This window comes from Tiliqua scincoides, chromosome 2 (assembly GCF_035046505.1).
Source record: "Tiliqua scincoides isolate rTilSci1 chromosome 2, rTilSci1.hap2, whole genome shotgun sequence".
In the NCBI taxonomy this organism is placed as follows: Eukaryota; Metazoa; Chordata; class Lepidosauria; order Squamata; family Scincidae; genus Tiliqua; species Tiliqua scincoides.
In genome coordinates, this window is record NC_089822.1 from 123,560,043 (window position 1) to 123,576,967 (window position 16,925).

General features: G+C 45.1%; 1 protein-coding gene across 1 annotated transcript in view; it reads right to left on the reverse strand.

The window, feature by feature from the left end:
• The window catches only part of KRT8 (keratin 8), a 124,462-nt gene that overhangs the window by 57,947 nt on the left and 49,590 nt on the right, over positions 1-16,925 (reverse strand). The window contains exons 3-4 of the mRNA XM_066614598.1: positions 5,957-6,068; positions 5,028-5,159 (exon numbers count right to left, since the gene is read on the reverse strand). The gene's annotated coding sequence lies outside the window, so the exon portion shown is untranslated. The remainder of the gene's footprint in view (positions 1-5,027; positions 5,160-5,956; positions 6,069-16,925) is intronic.

Here is a 16,925-nt window from a genome sequence, read left to right on the forward strand (position 1 = left end):
CCTCTGTGTGCAACCCTGCCTGTTGTGTGAGATGCCTGTCTTACCTTAGTGTGAGATGCAAGAAAAGTACTAATGCATGCTAACATGGCAATCCCAAATCTACTTCCTAGGGAGTAAGGTTCATTTCAAACAATGACATTTACTTATGAGTAAATTAGCATAGTATTGCACCATAAAGGTTAGTAATATATGTGACTATCTTTTGATCTGTGACTATTGATACTACTGTATTTTGTGTGGCTGTGCTTTTTATAGGCAGGTTCTTTGAGAGGAATCTTATCAGGGAGGACAAAGTTTCTTTTGGGTCCTTTCCCTTCTCCACTGGAACATAATTTCATATGATTGGATCATAATTTATATGAATTATGATATATAAACCTATGTAGACTTACGCAAAATGTGAATGCTAGTCTTCACCCAACATATGCAAACATTTTTTGAGATTCTAGGAAATTTCTGGCTCCCCTCCTTTGGCTCCCAGGTCTCCTTTTTGACTCTGGACCCAGCTATGATTGTAACCCCCACACCTCTGTGTCATGGGCCCTGGTGAGATCAGAAATTGTAAGATCCCAGGAAATTTTAGGGCCCCGCTGTTGGCTCCTGTGCCCCCTTTTTGACCCTGGGCCCAGTTACAATTTTGTAGAATCATAGAGTTGGAAAATAACTACAAGGTCATCTAGTCCAACCCCTGCAGTTTACCACCATACTCATGGGCACTGTTTACAGGGATGGGATTTGTGTCCCAGGCAATAGGCTGCAATCCTAACCAACTTTCCAGCACTAACATAAGGGCAACGCATCTCCGAGGTAAGGAAACAAACATTGCCTTACCTTGAGGAGGCCTCTGTGACTGCCTCCCAACTGCAGGATGCAGCACATGCCCCACTAGCACAGCTATGCTGGTGCTGGAAAGTTGGTTAGGATTGTACCCTTAGAAACATAGGAAACTGTTGTATAAAGTCAGACTATTGGACCATTCAGCTCAGAATTATCAGTACCAACTGAGTCTCCGGATGTTCCAGGTCATGAGGTCCTGTGAGATGGATGCTTTGAATATTGGGCTAGCTTATGCAGGGGAGCAGAAGAGGACTTCCAACATGCCCCAACCCGGCTGCTTTTCAAGAAACAGGCAGGGAAGAAGAAGGTCAAGTGATGATAAGGGGAACAGGCCACTACAGAATTGGTCCAGCACCACCACCATGCCCACCTAGCCTCCTCTTCACATCTGGTCAGAGAGACAAGGCAGGGGGTGGGCTTTCAGGCACCATTTCACAGGGTGGACTTGAGGGTTTCAGGCAGGAGCCTTTCCTACCCAGAAATGCAAGGCATTGCTCTGCTGCTGACCCTTGACTAGGCCTTACACTGGCATTTAGCAAAACAACAAGAGCAAGTTAAGTCCAACAATACTTTATTGACTGATTGATTTGATACTTCAGCTTTGGGTCCCTAACAAGACCACAGAAGAATGGAACACCTTACACACACCCCTCTCCCGTCTGCATGGAATCCTGGTTTCTCATTCGGTTGACATTGTGTATGTTCTCTGAGCAATTTTCTTTGCTCCCCACTCCCTAAGAAAGGAACTCTACAGACCAGAAGGGCTGTTTCCTCTTCACATGGAGTTCAGCCAGCATAAACTAATCTTGAACTAAGCATCCGATTTTAGCAAAACAAATATTCTCCTGGGAAACCACCCTTGGTCACCTCCCCCCCCTTGCATGCTGGCTACACCTAAGGGAGGAATTCAGGCAGTTTTCAAAGATCTCAGACTATTGCCCCCTTTAAATAAATTCCAGTTACGTGGAAGGTATGCAGGTAAGCTTTATGGAATGGAAATTGTGAATGGGCTAGCAAGCCCGGATAGGCAGCTTGTGGATTGAGGAGCCCTTCTTCAGTTCTCCATTGCTTTTGGACTTGCAATATACAGCGCATCAAATAGTCACAAAGTGCAGTCACCACAGTGCTGTCAGTGGATGGAAAATGTTATGATATATATCTTGTATCCCCACCAAGTTCTTACCGCCCTGATGCAACTATCCAATGATTAACATCTGAACTGATAGCCACCAATGGTTGGCACATGACATATAAAGTGATGGGAACAAGACAGTACAAGCTGGAGCCTGGATCTCCTCACATATGTGACACAGTGAGGGTGATATTGATAAGGGCTCACTTGGTATAATGGAACAAGGAATGTGTCAATATAAGCTTCTCAAAAAGAACAATAGATCTGAAAACCATTTATTTATCTATCTATCACATTTTATACCAAGCTTCTTCCAAGGAGCTCAGGGTGGTATACATGGTTCCTTCCATCCTTTTGTCCTCACAACCATTGTTCTCAATAGTGGATGAAGAAGGCAAGGGAGAGTCTCCATCTTTGCTATTTTATCATTGAGATAGGTGAGGCTGACTGAGAGTGACTGGCCCAAGGTCACCAAGGAATCTTCATGGCTGAGTCGGGATTTGAACCTGAATCTTCCTGGTCTAAGTCCAACTCCCAGTGTGTAAAGAGTTGGGTTTTTTAAAAAAACCATTAAAAAGCCATATTCAAAACCAGTACACTGTAGCTAAAACTGAGAGCTGGAAAGAACTAAAGGTAGGGATAACTAATAGCAAAGAAGGATTCTCTCCCTTGCCGCCTTCAACCACTATGGAGACAACAATATTCATTCCATGTTCCCTTGAAAAGCTTTGAGCTTGTATTTCTACAACACAAACCTTCCTTCCTCCACCTCCCCACCCTCCCAAAGTGAACCCATTTTTGAAATTTAGGAGAGATACAAAGGGCAGAACTAGAGTTAAAAGAAACAACTGACTGGCTGGCAACCTTCAGTCTCGAAAGACTATGGTATAAGCCTACAGCACCTGGTATTCCCAGGCGGTCTCCCATCCAAGTACTAACCAGGCCTGACGCTACTTAGCTTCCAAGATCAGACGAGATCGGGCATGTGCAGGGTAACAGTTAAGATAGCAGCCCTGTGCCTGTTTCTTCTTTCCTCCCTCATGACAATGTGATTTAATGTGACACATTAAGTAAGTAAAGACAGGGCCTAGGAGAGGGGGGTAATTTGTACCCGGGCCCAGGGTCAGAAAGGAGGTCCAGGAGCCAAAGAAGGGGGCCCAGAAATTTCCTGGGATCTTACATTTTCCAATCTCACCCAGACACTGCCCATGTAGAATGCTGGGGGCATTGCCGTGGGCACATGGTAGCGACTACTGCCACAAGGCCCAGGAATGCATACATTCCTTAACAGTGTCGTCTTGGAGGAAACTGACCTGCTACAGTAGAATGACTGCAGCTGCTGCAGAAGTCAGTTTTGGTGTACATATGACACTCTTCATTCTACTGTGAGCCTAAAAACAATGATACTAATTTTCTATATTTGAAAGATTTTAGAGAGACTTAGGAGCATGTTCTGTATTACTGTAATCTAGCTGCCAACTCTGGGCAGGCAGGTAGACCTGAGCTCTGCATTGGGAAGACTGGTAGAACTGGTCTCCAAAGACTATTCCGGCTGTTGCCACTTTCCCCCTGCCTGTTTTGCCCCATTCTGCCCACCCCCATTGCCACCCCCACTCTATTTCACCCCCTCCCTCTTTGAGAAGGGGTCCAAAAGAAACTTTGTACTCCTGATAAAATTCCTCTCAGAGGCCCCGAGTAAAGACGTGACATAATGTGACAACATGATACTTTGAGTTCCCCTCCCCAGCCAACCACACTCTGGACAGATTGTTTTTTGTTTTGTTTTTTCCAGCTTGGGAAGGATTGTGCAGTAGGCGGGAGCCTGCAGTGATTTGAGGTTGGGGCACCCATGGAGTTAGGAATGTTCAGGCCAAAGAAGCAGCATTTGAGAAAGAGCAGGGCTTCCACACCCATAACAAAATTAGCAACAGCATCAAAGTCCTTGTGGGGTGAGGTACTGCAATACCAATGAATAAACATTTCAAAAAGACAAAGCTAGAGATTAATCTCAATTGCACCAATGTACCTTGGACCACAGAAAGGAGGCTAGAAAGGGCAAGGCTGCCACCTACTCCTGTGAATTATTTGTGAATTGTTTTGCCAGGTTAATTAGAGGTGACAGATTAATTAAAAGAACTGAGTTCTCATGTCTTTAAGAGTTGTACTGAAAGGCAATGTTTGTGATGCAGTAAATCATCATAGCAGTGCAACAAACTACACCTGGAGAAACTCTTCTTTCTCTAGGCTAGCCAGTATTGCAGGCACAGGAGCCTTGTTTTCCACAAGTTCTTGCAAGATGTCAAAGTCTGGGCTTAAGCCAAGAACTTCACAAGCAGGACTTGACTGACAATGCACTCCTATATACGGTTACAGAGAAGTACATCCCACTGTGTTCAGTGGCATTACAGTCAGGTAAGGGTATACAGCAGGGCTTTTCACACTGGCATCGCGATGCCCCAGCCAGCAGGCCCTGGCTTCTTTCCCCTTAGGGGGCGAGGGCAGGGGGGAAGCAGTGACTCAATCCCCAGGATTGCATCGGTAAAGGGGGCTGCAGGGAACTGGCATGTACTCACCACTCCCTGCAGCAGCCTCCCAGGGGTGCGGGGAGCCCTGTGTGAAACTGGAAATGGAGCATGATTGCTACGCTTTCACTTTTAAGTTTCAGGGAGCCCTGCAGACGCTTCTGCAGGGCTCTCTGCACCCCCAGGAGGCTGCTGCAGGGACTGGTGAGTACATGCCAGTCCCTGCAGCCCCCTTAGCGACACAATCCTGGGGGTCACGTCGCTGCCTTCCCCCCGCCTCCATTGCCTCCCCCCCTTCCCTGCAAGGACTTACTGTGGTTCTCAAACTCCCTGCGAGTTTGAGGACCGCAGGTATATAGAATTATGGCCTTGGTTGACTTGGGACTGCATGGGCTCATGTCTCATAACCTTCTTTAAACACAGAAGGAAGTAGGAGCTTGCACTGTGTAACACTGGCATTTGTGATTGGCAGACAGTATCAAGAGATTGATCAGGCTTGGTATTAGTGCTACTAGTGCCTGTCCTCCTGCCTTTACCAGATCAATGGAGCAATCACTTCTGCTCCTCTGCTTTCTGGCCACAGGGTTGGAGAAGCCATGTTCCAGGTCTGTCTTCAGAGATGGCCGCTAACAGTTCCAAGTTGACACAGTGGCTCTCACACTCTGACTCTGTGAAATAGTTGGGAAAATAAAAGCATCAGACCAGTTAGATGTGTTGGTCCCTCTCTCATTCACAAGTTTCACCCAGTCTCGTCACACCCACCCACGGCAGCATACGCAAGGCAAAGCAGAGAGAAATGCAAATTTGTAGCATCATCATTCAATCTCGATAAGGCAGCTGCCAGCATCAGGCTCATTGTGCTGATTCAGTATCAGCAGAATTAACAGCTATATACCAGGAGAAAGCATAACACTGGAAGCAGTAAGGCTTACTCAATGAGAGCTTTTCAAAGGAGTCACCACATAGTTTATTGCAGCAAAAAAACAACAAAATATCTTGTGGCACTTAACAACTAATAGATCTATTGTGGCAGGAACTTCCACAGACTAGAGCCCCAGAGGCAACCCAAGCTACCTCTGTCATGAAAAACTGTGACTGATCTTCCATTAACTGCTTACACAAGCAGGCACCATTACACACTATTGCCAGCAGCCCTCCCCCTTGTACCAGACAGCACACACATGCTTCACTAGCACTCAGTCTTCTTCCGCCACTTCAGAAGAATTCAGCTCCTTTCCAAAAGCTGTGTTCCTGAACACCTAACCATTATATAATTAGCAACAGGGCAGGAAGGGCAGTGGCCCTTTCAGGAGAGCACTTGGGAAAAGGATTGCAGTGCTGGGGGAGGTGAAAGAGGTCATCCCTCCCCTTTGCATGAGAAGAGGATGGGGCAGTGGCCGGGCAGTCAGCAGGCTAGGGAAGGTGGCAGGTGGGCACAGGTTTCAGAGCACCAGCACCAGCTTACCATTCAAAGCGACCACTTCAGTCACCCTCATGGTTGGGTCATCCCTGCAGAGCTCCCTTCATAAGAGTTGTGAATGAGGAGACATTCTCAGTTGGCAGGTGTATACTTGTACCTAAAGAACAAGACAAGGATTTAAAAATGAGGCCAAACAGCCATGAGATGGAAGAGGTATAGTCTGTGATGAATTTAGGTAAACCTCAAACATATATAAAATAAGCAACAATTTACAACAGCCGTAATTGGTCATCATGGCATTCTCTTCACTTTGCTTTCCTGTGCGATGGGAAACTGCTGTCTCCATTCAAGCCCAAACAAATAGTACCAAAGCTCTTGATAAACTATATTTTTACTGTTTCACATTGGAGTCTTCTTTTGAATTTCCTTTGTTGGAAAATAATGAGTTTCAGTGTCCTAGGGAGATTGAAAAGTTTACAAACTGTAGTAGTCAAAATTTGTGAAAATTATAGGCTCCAAGTAATGTAAATGAGCTTTACGACTGACCCTTTTTTCTGACAGAGGCTCCTGTGTCTTTAAGAGACACATGACATAAATAACCAAAGAAAGCTTTGTCTCATACATACATGTTGGCAACCTTCAGTCTCGAAAGACTATGGTATCGCGCTCTGAATGGTGGTTCTGGAACAGCGTCTAATGTGGCTGAAAAGGCCAATTCGGGAGTGACAATCCCTTCCACACTGGGAGCAAGTGCAGTCTGTCCCTGGTCTGTCTCCCTGGCTATGGGCCTTCCTTCTTTGCCTCTTTACCTCAGACTACCTCAGACTTTGCCTCAGACTTTGTCTGAGTCTGAGACTTTTGCCTCAGACTTTACCTCAGACTTTGCCTCTTTACCTCAGTCTGAAGCTTTGTCTAAGTGGAGATAATTCTATGTTTTATTTGTCAAATGTAACAACATTATCACCACTCACTATTTTAATACCCTACTCTTAAATCTGGTGCTGGCTGTGTTTTGCTATATCTGTTGTTATTCTATTACAGCACTGGTTCCCAACCTGTGGTTCATGGAACACTGGTGGTCCGGGAGGCCCTAAGAAGTGGTCCGGGAGGTCTCAGGGGAAAGAAGATCACCTTTGATCACTTCCTGCATTGGCTGCGGCTGTGGGCAGTCTGCTCTCCTCTCTCTCTCTGATAGTCTGTAGGGGAGGGCTCACTCAGGAGACCTCTTCCCCACAGATCACCAGCGATGACAGAGTACAGACCGCCCACAGATGGCAACAAAAGCAGCAACCCAAAAATCTTCTCTATAAATAATAAATCATCTCTACTTATTACAAATTTAATTGTATTTTTTTGTGTGCAGGGTTATGGGGGGTTGCAGGTGATCCACGACAATTCCAGTTTTTGCTTCAGTGGTCTGCGGGCGCCTAAAAGTTGGGACCCACCGTATTACAAGTATTGTTTCATGATGTATTATTTTTCACAGATTTTGTAAGTCAATTTGTGAAGCAAAGCTTGAAAGGTGGGCTATAAATGTCTTTAATACAAAATGTGTATTTGGAAATGTTCAGGGCACGACAGATACTGATTTCTTCACTATCCATTGAGATTCTACTAGTCACATCTGGTGTTTATAGGACTGTGGGGCCAGTTGCTCAGCTGATAATATTCTCTCTGGAATTCTTTCTTGACTGCACCCTGGAATGAGAGAGTGAGAAGATCCAGCTTCCACACAGCCCATAAATCAGGCAGATTCACAAAGACTGATGGTGCAAGGATAGGAGGAAGGAAATGTCAAGAACAAGCCCAGCAGGCATGTGCCCGTTATTTTCTCAGGCCATGGATGTGTATGTGTTTCATTCCACATATTTCATGTGTGTGTCTGAAAGCTGAAACAGACCAGATGTGATGGAGGAGATCTGTGATCAGATCTCCATTTTTCCTACCTGAAAGTGACAACAGGAATGCTGAGGAAGGAGAACAGACCTCTTCCCCCATAACCTTTTTCCGAGCTAAATAATCACATATCATCCTAATGTGGTTATTAGATGGGGGGGGGGAAATGGGGAAAAAATGGGGGGAAAATACATTATCGTTCACTGTACCTTTTTTTCCACCATCATGGCTAATTGCCTACTTCTGAGGAGTGATTTAAGTCAGGGAAATGGTAGAGGGGAGAGGATTGAAACCCTTTTCCCCCAGTGCTCCTACTCCAAAATGGGGGGGGGAGTGGAGAGAACAGGTTGTGGATCTTGGGCACCATGTCTGTTCTTTCCCTAAGATTTTTCAGTGTATACCTCAAAATCTACAGAGTGAATACAGCTATTTGAAAATGTGTGCACCATACATGTTCGTTTGTCAGATAAGATTGGCTAAGGCTCCTTGACAAAATGCACACTCCATGGGTATGCTGGGTTTCTCAAGTGGGTAATGCGTGGAAGGGTTTAGCACCATGATCTACATTTGGCTTGTGTTGTGTGAATCTTGATAAATTAGAAAGTTGTCACTAATTGGCCACCTCTGTTTTCTTCTGTTCATTGCTTATAATTTCTCTAGAGAAGTTGAAGAATGGAACAATCCTCACCACTGGGGAAAATACTGCCAGCTTGCTAAGCAATTCCATGAGTGGGCTTAGTAACTTGCCACTTGGCAAATGATCATCTATATTCCCCTTACCCTATGAGGAAAGGCTACAATGTGCATTTTTGAAGATGGGGCTGTAGTTCAGTGAAAGAGTACATGCCTAGCATGCAGAAAGCTCAGACCTTGGCCTCTCCAGGTAAGACAATGGTGCATCTTTGCCTGGAACCCTGAACCCAACTGGTGTAGACAATACACAACTAGGTGGACCCATGATTTGACTCAGTATAAGGTAGCATTCTAGGTTCCAAGTGGGTTTAAGTTTATATACAGTACAAGCATTTTAATTTTTATCTTTTTTTTAAGTTTTAGAAACGTTAGTCATGTCTGTCTTGTATTTGAGGGATGTGGCAATCTGGTGTGGCCCTTTGGCGGGGGGGGGGGTTGTGGGAGGGAGCAGGGCACAGGCTGTGAACCTGGCCTTCCCATGCACCCTTGAGTCTCCATTCAAACAAAACCAGGTAGTTTTTCCTGCCACCAGAAAGGGCCTTTGTCTCCAAACCAGAGCAAAAATAAGGGAGTCTTTTCTCAGCTCACCTCCCATCAGAGTAAGCCCAGGAGACCAGGGCTTTGTCAGGACAGAAGCTGGGGACTAGAGGAAATCAGAGGATTTCCAGGAAGCCAACTGACGAAAATAACTCCAATCTGTCAACACCCACACTTGCCATAGGTTGCACTTGGCCTGAGCAGTCAGGGGAGATGGCTCTTACCACCAGATAGAAAGAAATGAGCAAGTATTTTATTTTAAGAATTTATTAATAGAATTTATTAATATAAATTAAGCCTGAAACAGGGCAATTAGACAACACAGGTCTTGGAGTTAGAGGCAAATGAAAAGCACTGTTTTAAGCTGCACAGCCATGTAGCCACACAGCTTAGGGGGTACAATGCTTATGACCTCCCAGTGGCATCTAGTTGGCCACTAAATGCTAGACTAGCAGCCTTACAGAGTCACCCCAAAATCCAGTTCTCTTGTTCTTATATGTAGAGAACAAATATGACAAAATATAGTTACAGGACTGGACTTTCCATTGCGTGTGTGCTATGGCAATGAGAGGTCAGTCTTATTTTTCTACACTGCTGTGAACACACCCTGGAATACTATGTATTGTTCTGAGCAACTCATGACCTGTGAAACCTGCTGGCCATCTAAAAAAAGAAAAGCTTAAACTGCAGTTTCAAGCATGTGAGGCCCATGGGCTAAGAAGATCATGAAACAAATCTACCTGGTTGGGCAAAGAAAATGGCCAAGGAGAGAGAAAGAGATTATGAGAATCTGCAAATATCTGGAGTGTAAACATCACCAAGAAAGGAGAAGGACTGATGAAATGATCCTTCGGTGAGGTGAGAGGACAGAATAAAGACATCTTCCAGAGGAGCAACCCTGTTAGTGGAGTGGAGCCCACTCCATCAGAAGGCATCGTACAAGATCCTTCCTTGGTTTTACTGCAACAGAAGAATCTTGGGAGAGTTTTATGTCTTCTGATGAAATGGACTCTAGTTCACAAAAGCCCATGCTATAACTACAGCCAGTGGTGTAGCTAATGAGTGTGTAGCCCGGTTCATGCTGTATCATGATAACATGTCATTGCAACATGTCAATAACATACTAACATGCCATTGGCTCTCAGAATAATCAGTCTCATAAGTCGGTTTTGAGTTAAGAAAATCTACTTTTTCTTGTATTTTCATTTTCTGGTTAATTGGCCATAACTTTTACTAGAATATAGATATTCCAATGCACTTTGTTTCAATACATTCAACATTAAATTACCTTTCCAATGATATATAACATGATGGTATTATTCTTACATACCAAGATTTTCACAATTTTGGTCACTAGTGTCAAGTTCAGCTTGTTGCCCCCCTAAAGCTTGATGCCTGGTGCAACTGCTACCCCCTGCACCCCCTTAGCTACACCAGTGACTACAGCACAATCCTATCTTGTGCTGGAGCAGGCAGGCCAGGAGGCCTGTGCTGTATCCAGCGCAAGATAGGAGCCCAAATTGGCTTAGCCGGAGGTAAGGGGAAACTCTTCCCCTTACCCCCAGGTAAGTCACCACAGTCCCGATGGGTGTCCTCGGACTTGTGCCACCTCAGAGGTATGCCACCTGTCCGAGGAGAGTGGAGTGGCTTGAAGTTGCTCCACACTGTTTGGGAACAGGGCTAGGATCCGGCATATCTGCCAGGTCCCAGCCCTGCCTCCCACTCCCTGCCCACCCGCCCCCGGGACTGCCCTCCCCTGCCTTCCCCCACCCCGGAATGCCTCTCTCCTGCCTCCTCTCCACCTACCCCAATCCCTTGTGTCAGCAGAGCTTGGTCAACACAAGCCTTCCTGCCCAAGTTGGCATGGAGGCTGGATTCAGCCTCTGTGGGCCAGTGTGCATCCATGCACCAGCCCAGCCAACTCTAGAGGAGGCACAAACATGCTTTATAGCATGTTTGCGACCCTCTTGGACCTGCGCAAGGGACTTGCACTAGCCCAAGGCACACTTAGGATTGCACCCCTAATGTGATAGTCTTTAAGGTTTTTGAGATCTGAAATGAGATTGTGAAATTCAACTGGAAAGAGCAAAAGAAACCTTCCTTCAACAATATATATTGCGTACATATGCACATATAGTATGTACACATACATGCAGATAATACTATATTATCACCTATTATTGCTACTATAAATTACCATTGCACTTATGTCTTGCTTTGCTTAACTTCTGGTCCTCTTTTTCTTCCTAGCTTAAGGGCACAATCCTAACAAACTTTCCAACACTGGCATAGCTGTGTCAGTGGGGCATGTGCTGCATCCTGCAGTTGGGGGGGGGCAGTCACAGAGGCCTCTTCCAGGTAAAGCAATGTTTGTTCCCTTACCTTGGAGCTGCATTGCCCTTATGTCAGTATTGGAAAGTGGGTTAGGATTGCGCCCTAAGTCTGATATCTTTTTTTAGCAATTAACATACTGTGATGTTGGGGATAAGACCCCACAACTGAAGTTGTCATATCCTGAGGGATGGTATCTGGATCTCCTGCAACAAATGGGTTAGGGCTGGCTACTAATTATTTTTATTGTAGAGTTATTTTTTTATATTTGTTGTAAGCCACTTCAGGTGCCATGTGGGACAGACAATATGGCATATGAATGAATGAATGAACAGTTGTACACCTGTTGCCTACCAATACAGAAAATTCACAGGTAAGTTCCCCTCCCCCATCCTTGTTTCAGCTTTAGTCACTTCCCGTAATAAAGAAGGAAAGGCAAGCAGACAAGTAGGTAGTTGGCACTAGGGCACACCTTCAAGGTGAGGTCTCACACCTAGTAAGTCATAGCTGATAAGCTTATCGTCACCTACTAATTCTTATATTGGTTCTCGTTGTTGAATATCTGAATTGTTCAATCCAGAGCTGTGCAGTGCTCTCTGTCCGAAAGGTGTAAGGTCTTAAGCCTACCTGGAAGTCACACCTCTGTCATTGAGGCCTTAAACCTGAATCCCAGGCATGTAACAGTTGCCACTGGCTACTTATTAATCAAGGGTAGTTTTCTACATGTGCTCCAGTATAAACTCCCCTTTATGATTGTTAATTGCTTCATTGACTCAGTTCTAAGTCCTGGAAACAAATTCTGCCCAGGCTAGTTTCTCTTGCGCAGGGCTTGCCTGCGCAGACTGCACTCAGCTCCTACTCTTCTCCTAAGCATATGGCTCTGGTACAATTCTTCAGAAATATATGAGGGGTCTTGGGCTGCACCTCTTTATGGATCTACCTGTATTAAGAGAAATGTGAATTCTTCTGCTCCCACCCACATGAATATGTGCATCTAGCACAGTCTGTTTCTAGCACCTGACATTTCTACTCATACATGTTTCAGGGTTTTTAAAGTTCTAACACAAGCCTAGGGTGTATGGGAGTCTATCCGCCCAATCCTATTCTTCTCCACTCACCACTGCAGTGATGCTGAAATGTCTACCACTGCATCTGGCAGGGGCAGTTGTGGAAATCTCCTCTGGGTAAGGGAACACGAGGATAAGCCTTTGCAGCTAGGGGGGTCTATTCAGTTTGCGCTAGCAAATTCGCTGACACAGGTCCACCTGGACCTAGGCTGTGGGATTGAGTCCAGAAAGGGGGTTAGAATTTGGCTTCCGGAACCCAATTTGCCCCACCCCACCCTGTCACCGCCTCATTCCACCTTCCCACCACTGCCACCTATTTCCACTTTACATGCTAACAGAGCGCCTTTTGTAACTGGTGCTGATATGCGTTCCACTGCCACCCAACCCCTTTACAATTGGACTGTATGGGCATGAGTGTAACATTCACACACACATTCTTTGTGCATCTGATTTTTTTAAATGTCCAGGTACGTGACGCTTAACAACCTTTCACTTAACGATGGACCGCATATATGACGGTGGTCAAAGCACAATAAAGATGCTCTTAATGAGACAATTGCATCTCCCATAGCCTGCAACAGAGTATCTGTTTACACAACAGAGAGGCTCTTAATGCAAAGAAGGGCAATCTATCTCCAGTAGCCTGTGTAGCCAGCGAGTGTCTGGCAGGGAGTGTCTGTTTACACAACAAAGGCAATAGATTGACTGAATGTTCACTTAATGACCCAATCACATAACAACAGGGGTCTGCGAATATATCCCCATCATTAAGTAGCGCACATTTGTACTCCTGAGGGAGGAAGCCCAACGTAGCTTACAGTCAACATCTATTGATGCAATTATCAATTGTATAAAAAACACAACTGTTAAAACACTGACAATTTAAACAAATTAATCAGCAGCGCATCTTGGTGCTGATGCTATCTCAACACGCAGTTAAAATTTTCTCTGTTGAATTTTCTTCTCCTTTGTTATGAAAATATGCTATGAGCACACTATGTTTGTACAAATTTAAGTTCAAATTAAATAAAATTGGACATGGGAGGCCCATGAGGAATAACGGAGGGAGATGACCAAACTGGAAAATCCTCCTTACAGCACCATAGCCCAAGACTACAGAGCTGTGTGACAAGCTGAGTCATTTCCCCCTCACCTGTCTTTGATCTTCAGTCTTACACTTAAGCACAATGGCCCCATGGCAGGGAACTGCTTGAATTATGTGGTGCTGAGCAGGAAATGACTCATCTAAACCTGAATATGATCAGTACAGTACTGAGAAGGGATCATTTTTATGTCTCTGTACCTATTATTTATGGGACAGTTTTGCAGAGGAGAAATTGGAGTTGAGGGATGTGCACCTCATAATAAACCTTCCCTAAACCTATTTTACCCAGGACCCCCATTCTGGAAATGTTAACTATTAAGAGCTCTGCTCCCTTTGCAAGTGTGCTTCCCTGCCACACCAAGCTGTTCTCAATGCGCAGAGGAAGCACCCTGCCCTGAGGCCAATCCCCTCTCTGTTCAAGCCCACTGTGTAGCTAAAGGGCATGCAGGAAAATGCAGTCCACCGCACTCAGCCATGGAAAGTGCCAACTGTGGTGTGGCCTCAGCAAGTCATTTTGGTGTCGCCCTCATTATGGTGTCACCTAGTGTGGTTCACACCCCACCCACCCTCTAGTGGTACCACGGTACTGGACTAGAGAGAAGAGAAGTAGGGTTTTATGACTGTTAGGTGCTTCCCCCACTTGGCTTTCTCCCCCAAATGATGCTTAACTTTCCTCCATGTTCTATTGGCACAGGGTAATTAACATGCTCAGTCCATTTTGGATGGGTTTGGAGTGTTTTTCTTTTCACATATTAAACCTGCAATCCTATACACACCTACCTGGGAGTAAGTTTCAATGAACTTAATGGGGCTTACTTCTGAGTAGAGATACGATTGTGCTATAAGCAATATTGTCTTTGGCATCCCCTGGGTATGCAGAAACAGCTACCTTGTCTGGGGGTGGCCTGGTTGCACTGCCCTGCTGGTTGGCACAGACCCAGCAAGTGTGCTGTTTGAGGGAATGGTAACATCAATACCGCTGCTAAGCCTGGAAGTTCCATTTCCACCTGCCACTGTTAACTGATAGGTCTAATACCTCCTGCACTGGAGAGAGATCAAAAAGTTCTAAGGACGTGAAGAGCAAAGTCTATTTGCAGCTTTCTTCAACTGAGTAAGGAATGAGCCAAAAACCACAATGAGCCCAGAAGCCCCTCAAATAATGATCCCCATCATCACCCCAAAGAATGAGAGTGGGTATACATGGATCATATGTGCACCCAGCCATTTGGCAACAACTGTAGGTATTTGTCCTATAAACTAAAAAGCCTCTGAGAATGTAACTGAATTATGCATTACTAGCACGGAAAAGCAGGAGATGTGTTTGTTGGTGCAGGATCAGCCAAACCCTCTCCCTCTGCAGCTGTGATAAACTAGGAATGCGGTGGGGCTCCCAAGAGATAAAAAATACACAGGATTTGCCTGAGTTATTAGGCGTCTTGCTTCACACACAGGCCAGCAGGATTATACTTGCAGAGTGCGTGCGTGTGCTCCTGCTTTCTTTGCACGTAGCACCAAGGGTCAGGGCTGAGGGCAGTCTGGACCACTCCCCACTCACTGTTTCGACAGCAGTGACATTCCACAGGCACTGCGTGGCAACCCACAGCGCCCGGTATGCACAAAAGGGTCTCTCTCATGTACTCACTTTCTGACAAAGGCAGCAAAATGGTTAAGGTGTTTCTACTACAACAGTGGTGTGTGCCTATTGTAGTTCAACACCTCCTAATTAAAATCACTTGTAGAATGGCAAGATATAAGCCCCTACCTGATACTGACAGACTTAGGCTGAAATCCTAACCAGACTTTCCTGAGAGTAAGCCCCATTGAACAAAATAGGACTTACTTCTGAGTAGACCTGGTTAGGATTGTGCCCTAATGCTCTATCCAGCCCAGATATTTTGACTGGGGATGTCACTGATTAAACCCAGGATGACGTAAGAGCCCTGGTCTGACTAAGAATCACTTTGTTCCAATATCCTGCTTTCCACAATGGACATCAAGATGCCTCTGGAAAGTTTACAAGCAGGGCTTGCAGGCAGGAGCTATCTGCTCCTGTTGTACTACCTGTTGTACTACCTGAGTACAACTCCTGTTATCTGCACTGTTGTACTACCCTGAGCCTAGAAACTGCTGTTCAGTAATAGACTGCCTCTGAATCTGGAGGTTCTATTCCACCATCAGGATCAATAGCCATCAATGGATGTACTCTACATGACTTTGCCTAAACCTTTTAAAAGTCATCTTAGTGCATGACCATCATCACTTTTGATGGTCTTTTGGTGGCAGCAAATTTGATAAATCACATGTTGCATAAAGAGGTTAACTGTATGGATTGCTGTCATAACATGAAGACTCACCATATCCAAGGCCAACAATCCTATTAGGCAGGATGAGACAGACCACCTTAAGCAGCACATTTGGGGGCACCATTAAAGGATAGCAAATGTCCAATTATTTAACAATGACATAGTTAACATGGGAGCTTTCTGCCTCAAGCACTGAAACAACTTGAGACATCATTGTCTCACTGATGACATCAAGTATGGCATTCTTGGCAGAGTCTGGTGGGGGTACTGGCAGGGCCAGATCAGCCACAGACAAACTGGGCAGTTCTCAGCTGTTGTGGAAGGATCCCCCCATTTCTTCTAGTCCTGTGCCTAAAAAGATGCTATGGTGTCCACTGCTGACCTCTTAAAGAACACATAGTTCACTGTGTTGGAACTTTGTGCAATCCTGAACCATTTTCATTGAACTTCTAGTTCACTGTACCCAGAGTGACCAGATGTCATAACTGCAAAAGAGGACAGTGTACCCCAAAATGTAGGACATCCAAGATAAATGTAGGACACGACAAAGCTACAAACACTCGTATATTGATTCCATAATAACAACACTTATTAAATTTAAAACTAGATTACATATAATTAATTGCACAGAATTAATTTATTAATTGCATATGTGCTACCTGCCCACTCACAGGGAAAAGGAAGACATTTAAGGTCTTTTCCAGGACATAAGGCTAAAAAAGAGGAAATGTCCTGGAAAAAGAGAATGTCTGGTCCCCCTGACCATAACCCAAGGTGAGGTAGGTAAATCATGTCTTCTTTTACCCTGCCCTTCTGTACCAATGGCCATCCAAAACTAGCTTGAACAGAAACATCTCACACTATTTGGGATGTTTGGCAAGTCTCCAGCAGTTGAGATCTCCTTGACCTTCTCCAGCATGGCCTCCATTCAGCAGCAATCTGAATGGAGCAAAACAAATGGGGCAATCTACTCCCTGATGGCCGATAGTTTCAACAACAGCCATAACAGGCCCAAAAACATGTCAAAGCCCAGGACTCCTGCCTCCTGTGCTACAGACCCATACCAACTGACCCAATGGCCA